A 15,285-nucleotide genomic window follows, 5' to 3' on the forward strand; every position below is an offset into this window, starting at 1 on the left:
TAGGGTGGCATTGCTGTTGGGTTAAATTTTAATAAAGGTGTTTTCATTTTTTCTTTTTTAGGATTTTATTTATTTCAGAGAGAGAGTAAGAGAGAGCACAAGCAGGGAGGACAGAGAGAGAGGCAATCTCCCCACCAGTGGAGAACCCGATGCAGGACCCTGAGATTATGACCTGAGCCAAAGGCAGATGCTTAACCGACTGAGCCACCCTGGGGCCCTTGGTGTTTTCTTTTCTTTCTTTATTTTTTTTTTAAGATTTTATTTATTTATTTGACAGACAGATATCACAAGTAGGCAGAGAGGCAGGCAGAGAGAGAGGAGGAAGCAGGATCCCTGATGAGCAGAGAACCCTATGTGGGGCTCGATCCCAGGACCCTGGGATCATGACCTGAGCTGAAGGCAGAGGCTTTAACCCACTGAGCCACCCAGGTGCCCTGGTGTTTTCTTTTTTAAGGAGTAACTTATGATCTGTCCCAGTGTTCATTAGGTCAACTTACTGGAGCCTTGTTCCTAGTCCCATTGACCAAAACCCAATCTCTCTACCTACCACCTTTTCCAGTCCCTTCCTTTTGTGAATTTGGAATCCAGAAGGAAGACTTTACTGGTCTGTTTGCCTTTCTACACAGCCTTTGATCCCAAATCAGATTGCTAACAACACACACCTGTAGAATCTCTGGGTCTCTTGACCTTATGCTGGGTTCCCTCAGCTGTCCATAGCTGAAGTCATTGCTGATCTCAGATATAGGATATAGGCCTAAGAGTGGAACAGAAATAATTTGACAAATATAATAATTTGTCACCTAACTATAGACTCTACCACTAAATTTAATAAAATGTCAGTCTAGATACTAGTTTGATATTTCAATAGGAGTATTAAAACTGACTTTACTTTTTGCGTGCATGTCATGTATGGTGACCAAAATCTTTCTCAGTATTTCATCATCCCTAAACAAAACAACATTTTTAAAGAAAGATTTTATTATTTATTTGAGAAAGAGAGAGCACTCGCACAAGCAGGGAGAGGGGCAGAAAGAAAGGGAGAAGCAGACCCCCCACTGAGCAGGGAGCCCAACTTGGGGCTTGATCCTAGGACCCCAGGATCACTACCTGAGCAAAAGGCAGATGCTTAACCAACTGAGCCACCCAGCTGCCCCAACAAATGGCAATTTAAGACACTTGTTTACTACTAATTAATACTATCTAAATTTATCTGACTCCTCATAGTTTGATGTGATTTTAATTCATTGAGTATTTTTTGTTTAATTCACTTTAATTTCATTTCCCAAATGATATTCTGGGGAACACTGCTTGTGAGAGTCTTTACAGGTGCTCCTAAAAATTGCTTCCATACTACTAATATTCTAGACTTGGATATTCATAATATCCTTGGAGTACTTTCTTTTTTCTCCAGCTCTCTTGAGATATAATTGGCATATAACATTTTGTAATTTCAAGGTGTAAAACATGATGATTTGATTTGATTTGATTTGACTTGATAGATGCACATACTGCAAAATGAGTACCACAATAAGGTCAGTTAACACGCCTATCACCTCTCATGGTTACCTTTCTGAGTATGTGTGTGTGGTGAGCATTTTTTTTCTTACATTCCCTGACTGGGAAATGAACAAGAATTTTTAAGATGTACTCTCAGTAACTTTCAAGTATATGATGAAGCAGTATTGTTAACGGGAGTTACCATACTATCAATTAGATCCCCAGAACTTAGTTATACTATAACTGGAAGTTTGTATCCTTTGACTACCTTCACCCATCCCTCCCCCAACATCTCCCCACCTCCAATACCCCACCTCAACCCTGGAAACCACATATCTATTCTGTTTCTATGAATTCAGTTTTTTAGATTCCACATATAAATTAAGAAGGCATTTGTCCTTCTCTGACTCATTTCATTTAGCAAATGCCGTCCAGTTTTATCTGTTTTGTCACAAATGGCACAATTTCCAACTTTTTTTTTTTTTGGTCAGAGGGAGAAGCAGGGAGCTTTCGGCCGAGCAGGGAGCCCGATGTGGGACTTGATCCCAGGACTCCAGGATCATGACCTGAGCTGAAGGCAGTTGCTTAACCAACTGAGCCACCCAGGGGCCCCTCCAACTTTTTAGTGTCTGAATAATATTCATATATATATGTATATGTATATACATATATATCACATTTTCTTGATCTATTCATCTGTCAATGAACACTTAGGTTGTTCTCCCGTCTTGGCTATGAGGAAATTATCCTGCAATGAATGTGAGAATACAGATATCTTTCAAAGATAATGATTTCATTTACTTCAGATACATACCCAGAGGTGGAATTGCTGAATTATATGGTAACTTTGGAGGAATCCTTTTTTTTTTAAAGTCATGATTCCATTTATTTATTTATTTATTTATAAATAAGCTCTAGATATTCACTGATCCATTTAACAAAATTGGTAATTGGGAATCCTATTTAAGGGATGTGATCATACTTTTGGGCCTAACACTTATTTTATGTTCATCCATTTGCTTATGCTGATGCATGTACCATTTGCTGCCCATCATGATCCCCTGGAGCCATACCACAAGCCTCTGGACCGACTCCTGGATAGATTCTAACTACCGCACAGCCCGCCACCCCATTTCAACAGGAAGCAGGCGGACGGCTCATTGTCCCATTCCCTAACAGCAGTTAGGGTTTACTATTCCAGGGGGAGGAATGAGGAAGGGACAGGTGGGGGGAGATAGATAGAGGGGTATGGGATCAGGCTCATAGAAATCCCAAAAATGTGGAGGTGTGGGGAAACCAGAGGTAAAGGAATTACCTGGACCACCCTGTCCTAGGCATGGGGAGGTCAGTGTCTTTTATGATAATCACCTGTGACCAACGAAGAAGAATAACCAGACTCTAAAAAGGAAATAAGATATTGAAGGTGTTTTTACCAGTCCTTGCTCAATGGTGGTATCAATAGAAATGTTAAAAGGATTGAAGTTCCCTGGATAGCTTTCTACAGAAGACTAACCCTGAAGGCCCCCACTGGCAACCCTGTCTGAACCACTCTCACTCTTGAGAGCTTTTTCTGTATCTTCACCTAATGAACTTCTATGGCTTGAAAAATAAACAAATAAATAAAGATTTTTTAAAAAGAAAAAGTAAGCTCTAGGGGCACCTGGGTGGCTCAGATGGTTAGGCATCTGCCTTCAGCTCAGGCTGTGATCCTGGGGTCCTGGGATCAAGCCCCATATTAGGATCCCAGCATAGTGGGGAGTCTGCTTCTCTCTCTGCCTCTCTCCCTTGCTCATGTTCTCTCTCTCTCTCTCTCTGTCTCTTACTTGATCTTAGCCAAAAGGCCGAGAAGCGATCTCTCTGTCTCTCAAATGAATAAATAAAATCCTTTAAAAAAAAAAAAAACGCATAAGGTCTAGGGAAGCCTAGGTGGCTGAGTCGGTTAAGCAGGTCATAATCCCAGTGTTTTGGAATGGAGTTCAGCATCAGGCACCTTGCTCAGCGAGGATCCTGCTTCTCCCTCTGCTGCTCCCCCTGCTTGTTGTGCTCTCTGTCTGTCTCTGTCAAATAAGTAAAGAAAATATAAACAAACAAACAAACAAACAAATGTAAGTAAGCTCTATGCCAACTCAGGGCTCGGACTCACAATCCCAAGATCAAGAGTCTGTGACCTCACTTCCTACTACTGTGGCTTTTCTCACTGCATTCTAGACCCACTGGACACTTTGATATTCCCAGAACCTGCCAGGCCCACTCCTGTCTCAAGGTGTTTGTTCTTGCTTTTCCCTGTTGCCGGGATACTCCTCTGTCTCTGTCTCTGTCTCTCCCTCTGTCTGTCTGTGTCTCTCTCGCCTCCTTTAGGTCTTTGCTCACATGTTACCTTCTCAGTCAAGTCCTTCCTGACTACTTTATCTAAAAATTTGACCCTAGCCCCTACACATCTTCCTTGCTTTCTTTTTCATCCTTAGCACTTTTGTAAGTTTTAGTACTTTATGACCTTTCTTTGATAAATATAAATTATAAGGGGAAAAGATCCTCCAGTAAATAAGGCCAAATCTCCCTTCACTATTGACATAAACTTTTGTTTTCACAGAAATGCTTCTAGGAACAATTGTTCTAGTTCCACAATCAATATTGATCAAATGAAGTAATTTTTTTGAACTTACAAAAATTCATAAACTGTACAATTTTTAAATCTTATTTCTACCTTGAGATTTGCACTGGGTTCCTACTGGGTTACCATGTTTATTCTGGCCTCCAATTCACACTGCCCCCTGGAAATGAACACATGATCATGTCACCTGTGTGAATCCCTCCAAAGGGCTTACCATTGCCCTCAGAATAAAATCTCTTCTCCAGACCTGACAGGCTCCACATGGTTTGTCCCCCACCTTCCTCTCTAGACCCCTGACTGTCTTTCTGTCCTGCTCCAGGGCCTTTTGCAAACAGTTGCCTGTTGAAATGCTCTTCCTTACCTCTTCTCTAGACATCCTCCCTGTTCAAATCATAGCTAGCAAGTCACTCCCTGTGGTAGAATCTGTAAGTATCCTGTAGCCGTCCCACCTTCCTCATTCTTGCTGACAGAACCTGACTCCTACTACAGAGACTGAATAATGTAGGATAGTTGATTTCCCGTGAACTCTTACACACCAAGGCCAAGGGAATCTGAAATATCTTCTGGGGAAAAAAGCTTCTGAAAAAAGGAGATACGCAAAGAGAAATGCATTCTTTCCTGCCTTTGGATGCAACTGTATAAGGATATAAAGCATAGAACTGTGGCAGTCTCTCAGCATGAGGGAACAAGCATCAGAACCTACCCAACAAGAAAGGATGGAATAATAGCAGAGAGATGGAAAGAGCCTAGGGTGTTAATGACATTATTGAGCTTCTGAATCAACCCTGATCAAAATACCTCCTCCTTCTTGTTATAAGAAATTAGTGCCTTGAACTGTTTAAGCCTCCATCTGTTAGATATCCTGCAGCCAAAAATTTCTTTACTGAAGCTCTTACAAAAGGACTATTTCTCTGAATTCCCTGACCACATCAACTCTTCTTTTTGGAGGTCCACTGAGCACCACATCTTTTTCCTTTGGAGCACCTCCCATGCTACAGCTTTAATGCAATGTAATCGTCACTTTCTCCAGGATGTGATTTCTCTGAGCACAGGGATCATATCTGTTTCTGCTGATCATTTCCTCTGTACCTAGCCTAGGCCCTGACACATAATAGGCCAGAACGAAGGTAAAGAATGAATGAATTAGTGAGTACATGAATGAATGAGTAAATGAAGCTAATTAGTACTATAAAAATGTGGAAAATGGGTCAATGCCTTTTCTTTTTGTTATTTTGGCTTAGATAAAGTTTGTACAAATTATTTTTAATATGGTTGCTCTCTCACAAATCTTATTGGCTTCTAATATTTCATCTTTGACCAAATGTCGTTCCTGAAGACCAGGTTGGGATGTTAGAGGGTAGAGGCCCAGTGTTGCTGGCAGGAGACCTGAAACCACAAATCTACCTTTCACTAGAGTTGCATTAAAAAAAAAAGTTTAATAACCACTTTCATTTCCTTATTTCTCACATTTCAAATACAGGATATAGGCCTGAAATGAAACAGAAATAATTTGCTCTGTGCATTTATTTATTTATTTATTTATTTATTTATTTTACAATGTCATGGAAACTATAGATTCAACCACTAGGATGAATAGATGCCTAGGTCTAAATACCATTTTATTATTTCGAATAGGAGTATTAAAATGTGAATCAATTTTACTTTTTGCTAGCATTTCAAGCATGGTGGCCAAAAGAAACATTTAGTTTAGACTTTCTGATGGCATGTGAAATTTACAGTGGATCTGAAGTTGTCTGGTTTTAATTTTTTCCCCTTGCACATGGGTCTTCAATAAAGCATCCAGAAGAAAATAAATTAAAACCAGACATTTCTATCGGAGGTTTCACATGCAATCACTACAGAGATGAAAAATTCCACCATCACTTATTGGCTACAAACCAATATTTTAAATCATATCTTATTTTTCAGTGCTAATTTATCAAAAGCCTTGAATTAATACCTTTCCATCTTAGAAAATTATCATGATGTCTGGCAGGGCTGCTGAGGCTTTGGCAACAAATAAAATAATTTCTACCTAGAGTGAGGAACTGCCACTTGAAATTACTTTGGAAAAAAAAAACAAAAGGTACAGACAATCAAAATTCCCAAGAACTCTAGGAATTTTCCCACTCAATCACATGCCTCATCACAATCTAGAGTTCCAAACCTTAATTTTCAACTGCTTATAGGTCATTCTCAAACTTAACATGTAGAAAACCAAACTATTTATATTTTTCCCTTTCTCTTACCCAAAGCATATCTGTTCCTCCCATCCAGTATTGTCTATCTGAAACAAATACCACCATCTTTCTTCCAATATATGATGTTATCAACTGTAAAGTGCATCATTATTTTCTGTACTATTAACTACAGAAAAATGCAGCAAGTAAGCCATGACACACCACTAACTATATAATATTTACTGATTTCAGAAAGACAAAGGGTGGGGAATGCACATTTTAGAAGCAAAGAAATATAGTATTTGCCTAATCCAATATATTTTCTCCTCTTTGTTCTTCATACTAGAAAAAAGACTTAAATTTTCAGCCTCTGTATTGCTAGGAATAGCCATGTAACAAGTTTTGGCCAATGAAATGTAAGAGAAAAGTGTCATGTGACAACTTTTAGGAAACCTCCTTTAAACATAGACAGAGTTGCAGTTCCTTTCCTCTCCATTTCTCTTTTTCTATCATCCTGCTACCTAGCTATAAATCTGAAGATTCAGATCCTAAAGTCAAGATCTCTATGATGAGCAAAGAATGAAGTAGAAGGAGCCTGGATACTCCAACCATCCTTGAATTCCATAAGAACTGCCAGTCCATTGATTCTACCACCATTTCCCTATTCTTTACTCCCTTATTGAAGACTCTCCCCTCTTTTCCAGATTAAATTCCCTGGCCAATTATCATGATCATTTTCTTACTTACACTCACAACTTCCTTGACCCTCTCTTGGTTTTTTGGACTCAGCAAAACTGACACCTAAGTTAAGTCCAACTCTCTCTCTGTCCTGGATCTGCACCCATGCTGCTGACCATGACTGGGGAAAAGATCCAAACCTTACTGATTCTCTCACTTGACCACAAACCTCAGATTGGCCCTTAAGACTATTTGACAATCATATTAAACTTTCCTATATTCTACATTCATACATTCTTAACCCCATTCATTTTCTCATTTTATTAAATTACTCTTTCGCACCTTCTCTCTCTTCAAATGTCTATTACCTTTTCTCGTATCCTCATTTTTAAATTTACTTTTTTTTTCTTTTTTGATTAAAAAAAATTTATTTATTTGACACACAGAGAGAGAGAGAGCACAAACAGGGAGAGAGTCAGAGGGAGAAACAGACTTCTGAATGAGTGGGGAACTTGATTTGGGGTTTGATCCCAGAACCCTGGGATCATGACCTGGGCCGAAGGCAGATGCTTAACTGACTGAGCCACCCAGATGCCCCTATTTCTATTTTTTTTTAACTTATTTATTCATTGGGGAGGGGAAGAGCAGAGGGAGAGGGAGAGGGAGACTCCCAAGCAGACTCTGCCCTGAGCACAGAACCCCATGTGGGGCTCAATCTCATGACCCTGAGCTCATGACCTGAGATGAAATTAAGAGTCAGGTGTTCAACTGACTGAACTACCCAGGTGCCCCCATTTTTTTTTTTTTTTTGAATAATCTCTATGCCCAACATGATATTCGAACTCATGACCCCAAGATCAAGAGTCGCATGCTCTACCAACTGAGCCAGCCAGGTGTCTCTAGCCTCACTTCTTGCTGATGACCTTCTTACTTCACTGAGAAAATTGAGTTAATAAGAAGAACACCTCTTTGGACACCCACCACCATATCACTTACCAGCAGCTGCATTTACATATTCTGTCTTTCCCCAGCTACCACACATGAACTATTAATGCCCTTATGTAAAGCAAATCCTTCCTCTTATGCACCACGTTCCATCCCATCCCAGAACCATTTACCCTCTCCCCAGTAATTCTGCCCCTTATGTTTTATACCATAAACATTTCGTCATTTCTTGAAACATTCTCCTCAGTTTATAAGCATGCTGTCCCTTCTCCCATTTTATTTTATTTTATTCTTTTTAAACGTTTATTTATTTATTTATTTATTTGGTAATCCTTATACCCAACATGGGCCTCTTCTGACTGTGCCAGGCACGCCCAGTTCTTTTTTTTTTTTTTAAGATTTTATTTATTTGTTTGACAGAAATGCAGGGAGCCCAATACTGGGCTCAATCTGAGGACCCTGGGATCATGACCTGAGCTAAAGGCAGATATTTAACAACCAAGCCACCCAGGTGCTCCCATTTCTCCCATTTCAAAAAATAAAATGTATTTTTTTTTAATATTTTATTTATTTGACAGAGAGAAATCACAACTAGGCAGAGAGGTAGGCAGAGAGAGAGGAGGAAGCAGGCTCCCTGCGGAGCAGAGAGCCCAATATGGGGCTCGATCCCAGGACCCTGGGACCATGACCTGAGCCAAAGGCAGAGGCTTTAACCCACTGAGCCACCCAGGCGCCCCAACAATAAAATGTATCTTAACTCAATTTATCTCACCAACTACTGCCCCATTTCTTTGCATCAATAATCCTCTAAAGAGAAATCTAGGATACACTGTCTCTAATTTTCCCATTCTCTCTTCAACCCACACGGGCATACTTTCTCTCCACAGCTCCACCAAACCTGCTCTTCCAAGGTCACCAATGTTCTCCATGTTGCTAAAGCCAATGATCAGTTCTCAGACTTTATGTTATTTGACTTACCATTTGACGCAATTGATTACTCAGTCCTTAATACACTTGTTTCTGTTGGTTTTCAGGACACCATACTGTCCTCCTACTTCATTTGTGTGCTCCTTCTCAAATTCCAGTGCCGGTTTCCTCCTTCTTTCCTAAGCTTATTAATGGTGGAGTATCCCAGGACTCAACCTTTGGTCTTCTTTTCATCAGCAGTAACAACCTCATTCAGTTTCATGGCTTTAAAATGTCATCTATTTACAATCAGCTCCTAGACCTTTATCTCTAGCTCAGTGTTTTCTCATGAATTGAAGGTTTGTATTTCCACATATTTACTTAATTTCCTCACTTGGATATTTAACAGATACCACAAACTTAACATTCCAAAACCGAATTCTTGGTCTCCCAAAAATTGGTTCAGCCCCTAGACTTCTCTGTCTTAATTTTATCATTTCAGCTGTTCAAGCTAAAAACTTTAGACTCCCTCCTCTCTCTTCGGAATGCTAGTTCTGAAACATGTTGGGATGTTTCTGAAAAAATGATTCCATACTACAGAGTGGCCACAAAGTCCCTGAACGTAAGGCTTAAAACAGCCAATTAAAGATTTAAAAACAACTACCAGAAACTGCTTTAATGACTTTCAGCCATTAGCACTGAAAGATGTCCAGATGAACATAAGGGAGAAAAATTGTGCAGATATTAGAGGAATTCATGCAAGTAACTCCTTGGTACCGTGCTTAAAGACTTTTGGCCCCTTTGTATTTCCTTAGTTAGATATTCTCAACATCACTGGAGCCTTCCTTAACTCCTCTCTTTTTCTCTCACTCCAATAAATTCCTTTGGCTCTATGTTCAAAGTGTAACTATAGTATGACCATTTCTCATAACTTGTATTGTTAGCTCACAGGTCCAAGCTACCATCACCTCTTGCCTAGAATGCTGCTAGCATTTTTTTTAATGTGTCTCCCTTCTTTTATCTTTGTCCCCCATGCTATATTCTCCATACACCTGCCACAATGACCCTTTTAAAATGTAAAGCAATTACATCACCCCTTTGCTCAGAGCCCTCCATTGAGTCCTCACATTAGAGATGATCTGGCTCTATTACCTTTTTACCTTATCTGCTCTTCTTTCCTTCCTCACTCTGTTTTCTTCAGCATGTCAGGCATTTTCTCACCTTAGGGCCTTTGCATTGATTGTTCCCTCTGCTTGGAATACACGTCCCCCCAGATTTCAACATGGCTAACTCTGTCCTCTCATAGGTCTTTGATCAAATGTCCCCTTTTCAATGAAGGTTTCTCCTGACATACATATCCATCAATATCCTGCCAGGAAAACAGAAACGACTATTCCAAACAGAAGAAATGTAATTCAGGGAATTGTTTACACAGGTGATGGAACTATCGAAGAGCCAAACAAGGGGGAACATGAGGCAACTCAGACATCTGAGTCAGCAGGAGTTGCCATCACCCCTGGGGCTGAGCCGTGCAGGAAGTAAGTGGTGTTACCAGAGCTCCAAAGCTGGGGCAATCCAGTGGGATCTGAAACCAACTGAGCTGAACAAGGGACATGGAGCAGGAGCTGTGACCAGGAAGGGAAAAGCAGTCAGATCGGAATGGAAGTAGAATCAAAGTAGTAGTGCCAGAGATCACGCCCCAAGCTGGAGAGGGGGGAGATAAATACCACAACTTGCCCTCCAGTCCGCTACTGTCTTCCATTAACTGAACCTATCTAAAAGCCTGAAGTCAAGAGAACCTAGAAGATGTTCCTCATGAAACGGCAGGGCAGGGAAACCAGGGAAGGGATCTAAGAGAAGCTGGCAAAAGCTCAGCCTACCACCCTACCTAAAATTGTAAGATCCTAAGCCCCGTATCTATCACATACTATCAGTACCCCTTACCCTAATCTATTTTCTGTCAGAATTCCTAGTTGTAAGCAATAAAAATCTATTGTGAGTGTAGAAGAGAAGTTTGAAATGAAAACATATTGAGTAGCAAATAGAATCGTAGGAAGTTCTTAGAACTGAGCTCAGTTAAAAAGGGGCAGTAAGTGGAAAGCTAGAGGGGCACCTGGGAGTGTCAGTGGGTTAAAGCCTCTGCCTTCAGCTCAGGTCATGATCCCAGGGTCCTGGGGTTGAGCCGGGGAGCTTGCTTCCTCCTCTCTCTCTCTCTGCCTGACTCTCTGCCTACTTGTGATTTCTCTCTGTCAAATAAATAAATAAAAACTTAAAAAAGAAAATAAGTGGGAAGCTAGAAAGAAAGCAGGACCAAAGCTAAAGCATGCCGCAGAAACTTGCTGTGTTAAATACAGATCCATAGCTGCTTTGTGTGCTATGACACAAGACTCCACTGCGGGAACCATGACCACTCTGTCCATGAAAACTGGGTATCCTGCTGCCACTATTGCCACCTGTGTTCAAAAATAGGTTCTCTGCTGCCATGGCCCTCAGGATCAGCAGCTCCCTACCCAAAATCCAAGGCAAATGCATCCAAACACCTGAGTCTGGGTACGCACGTGTGGACTAGGCAAGGGTACATGTTATTTCCAGGTTGCCTGGTAAGAGGGGATCTACACCTCTCATCAATATTCCTTAAGTGGTAATTTCCAAACATACAAAGGAGATTCACATGCCAGGCTGCCGACAGATTACAAATGTTCATGATATATTTGCATATATCCAAAATTCTATGACTTTTTTCTCTTGGCTACCCTTTACACTATCTTATCCTTTTAGAAAAGTCCAACGGAAACTTCAAGACTCAGCTTGACAGTTACTTCTTTCTTTTAATGTCCTCCCTGCCCCCACCCCACCAGGAGTATTCCTCCATCAGATTTTCCTTTGCAGCACTGCTGCATATTCACAAGTTTCTACCACACCACTATTAAAAATAAAGAAGTAAATCATATATACTTACTATGTGGTGGATAATGTGCTAAGTGCTTCACAGGTTCACTGAATCTTTAATCACCCTTACAGTGTAAGTACTAACATTTTCTTTGTGTTGCATATGAGAGTATTGTACTTTACAGAGGACACTGTAATCTTTGCGCGATGTATACCACTAGAAATTGACAAGAATAAAATATGAAGCCCAGTCCATCATACCCCAGAATCTAAATTTTTAACTGTATAAGAGACCTATAGTGTGTGTGTGTGTGTCTCTGTGTGTGTGTGTGTATACACACATAGAACCTAGAGTAGAAAATTGTTGGTAATTACTGAAACTGGTTAAAGGTATTCAAGGATTTGTCATGCCATTCTCATAATTTTATTTGTTTTTTATAAAGATTTCATTTATTTAATTGAGAGAGAGCACAAGCACATGTAGGGGCAGAGGGCCAGGGAGAAACAGACTCCTCACTGAGCAGGGAGCCCAACATAGGGCTCGATCCCAGGACCCTGAGATCATGACATAAACCAAAGGCAAACGCTTAGCTGACTGAGCCACCCAGGCGCCCCTGTAATTCTATGTTTTTAAATATTTATTTATTTGTTTGTTTTATTTTTTATTTTTTTAAAGATTTTATTTATTTATTTGACAGAGAGAGACACAGCGAGAGAGGGAACACAAGCAGGCGAAGTGGGAGAGGGAGAGGCAGGCCCCTTCATGAGCAGAGAGCCCAAATCAGGACTCGATTCCAGTTCGATGCGGGACTTGATTCCAGGACCCTGAGATCATGACCTGAGCCGAAGGCAGACACTTAACCAACTGAGCCACCTAGGGGCCCCTTTATTTGTTTTAGAGAGAGAAAGCACGCAAGCGGCTGGGGTGGGAGAACCCCGGGAGAAACTCAAGAAGAGAGAGAATCTCAGACAGACTCCCTGCCAAGTGTGGAAACCAGACAGGGCTCAATTGCACTACACTGAGATCAGGACCTGAGCCAAAAATCAAGAATTAGACACTTAATTGACTGAATATCCAGGTGCCCCTTATTCTCATAACTAAAAAAAATTAAAACCCATACATACATATGTCCTTCTGAACATTTTTTTTTCTGGAATATTTTTATTTTTATTTTTTAAAGATTTTATTTCTTTATTTGACAGAGAGACAGAGATCACAAGCAGGCAGAGAGCCAGGCAGAGAGAGAGGGAGAAGCAGGCTCCCTGCCAAGCAGAGAGCCTGATGGGGGGCTCGATCCCAGGACCTGAGATCATGACCCGAGCCGAAAGCAGAGGCTTTAACCCACTGAGCCACCCAGGCGCCCCTGGAATATTTTTAAATAAATCTTGTATATCATATATTTTACTCATTAATGAGCAGAAATTTATAGAATTCATTCTAGGATCTCACCATTAAAATAACTCAGTTATGCTCAGTTTCTACTTAGTTTCCCATTACTAACTTAGTGTGGAAGAGAAATCACATTGGCCCATCTTCAGTTAGAGCTCCACTAGTCAAACAACTATACTAGGTGGCAGGAGTACATATGATTGACTATACCCATCACTTCAGAAAACCAAATTCTTTTTTTTTAAGATTTTATTTATTTTTTTGATAGACAGAGATCACAAGTAGGCAGAGAGGTGGGCAGAGAGGGAGGGGAAGCAGGCTTCCTGGGGAGCAGAGAGCCCAATGCGGGCCTCGATCCTAGGACTCTGGGATCATGACCTGAGCAGAAGGCAGAGGTTTTAACCCACTGAGCCACCCAGGCAGCCCCAGAAAACCAAATTCTAAAGGATATCATGACCCATGTAGATATCCCAACTTTTGCCTAAGAGATACAGGTTTTATTTTTCTCCTAAACTTATAAATGTTTTGTTTTGTTTTTTTAAGATTTTATTTATTTATTTGACAGACGGAGATCACAAGTAGGCAGAGAAGCAGGCAGAGAGAGAAGGCAGCGAGAGAAGGGAGGAAGCGGGCTCCCTGCTGAGCAGAGAGCCCGATGTGGGGCTCGATCTCAGGACCCTGAGATCATGACCTGAGCTGAAGGCAGAGGCTTTAAGACACTGAGCCACCCAGGCGCCCTCATAAATGTTTTTTGGTGATGAACACAATTGGGTTTGTTGATCATAAACAAGACTGCCCCTATAGTTACTTGTCATCTGATAACATTTCCCTGGTACGTTTAATTTCTTTGTATTAATTGAAATGATGCAAATGGCTTTAACAAATAAACTCTAAATTCTCAGTAGCTTAGCAAAATAAGAATATATTTCTCACATGTCACTAAAATAAGGTATTTCCAGTCAGGCCCAGTAAGAGACCCAGGCTATACCCTACTTGGAGAACTTTGTGCTCAGTAAATAGACGAGAAAAGATACCAGGCAGATGATGTGGGAAGTTTTTAATGGATCAGACTTGGCAGTGGTATACATCGCTTCTATCCACATGCCACTGGCCATAATTTAGTCATATTATGATACTTAACTGCAAGAGGAATTCTGGGAAAAATAGTGTATCTATGTGCTCTGAAGGAAAAGGAAATAGACTTTGGTTAACACATAATAGTTTCCAATGTGGTCTACTCAGAAGATTACTAGATATCTCTTTTCTCTTTTCTTCTTGCATATAGAAGACACCCATTCAGGGAGCCTGGGTGGCTCAGTGGGTTAAGGTCAGGGTCCTGAGATCAAGCCCAGCATCGGGCTCTCTGCTCAGCAGGGAGCCTGCGTTCCCCCACCCCCAACCCCCTCCCCGCTTGCCTCTCTCCCTACTTGTGACCTCTCTCTATCCAGTAAATAAATCTTAAAAAAAAAAAAAATTTTTTTTTAAAAAGATACCCATTCCCCTTCGAAGGAAACAAAATGAAACAAAACAAAGTTTCATGCAGAGACAGAATCCAGAGGAAGTTGATATTGACATACCAACTTGCGGCCTACCAACATGATCCAAAAAGACAAGCTTTATGTCCCCCACTGCCATCAATGTATACATGCAAATCGTAATGGTCGAATAGGGGCAGATAAGGAAAGGATTCGAGATGCACAGTTATCAATACTCTTGGCAATTTTGAAGTTTTGTTGAGCAGATATCATGAACGTCCTTACTTTGGTTGGACCCTGATTCTTCTCTCTAGTAGAAAGTCCCTTGTCCTTTGTTCTCTGGTTTCTAGACCCTGCCCTCTGGGTGGTACTTCATTGTCCAGTATGTTCCATACATGTAACTGCACTGTGCCCTTCTTGGGAGTTGCCCGATTTTTACTGCTTTCTCCTGATGTGCAAGTTTGGGCTTATAATTGTGTTAATAGTTCAGTTCCTTCAAAATCACAGTACCTTTCTGTTTCATGTGCTTTTCAGTACGTTTCATGTGTGGGTCGCCACACCTAAAGGTCCTTCCTAGGCACTCTCAAGCCTCATTTATTTTTTGCTTCCTTGCCTCTTCTAGTAAATGGTCTTCCCATTAAATGCAGCTACTGAGTGACCCTCACTGATTTCTTGTGGAGCAGGGATGAGCAGTCCCTCCTGAGCTATTTCCCA

The sequence above is a fragment of the Meles meles genome, chromosome 3 (assembly GCF_922984935.1).
Source record: "Meles meles chromosome 3, mMelMel3.1 paternal haplotype, whole genome shotgun sequence".
Taxonomy (NCBI): Eukaryota; Metazoa; Chordata; class Mammalia; order Carnivora; family Mustelidae; genus Meles; species Meles meles.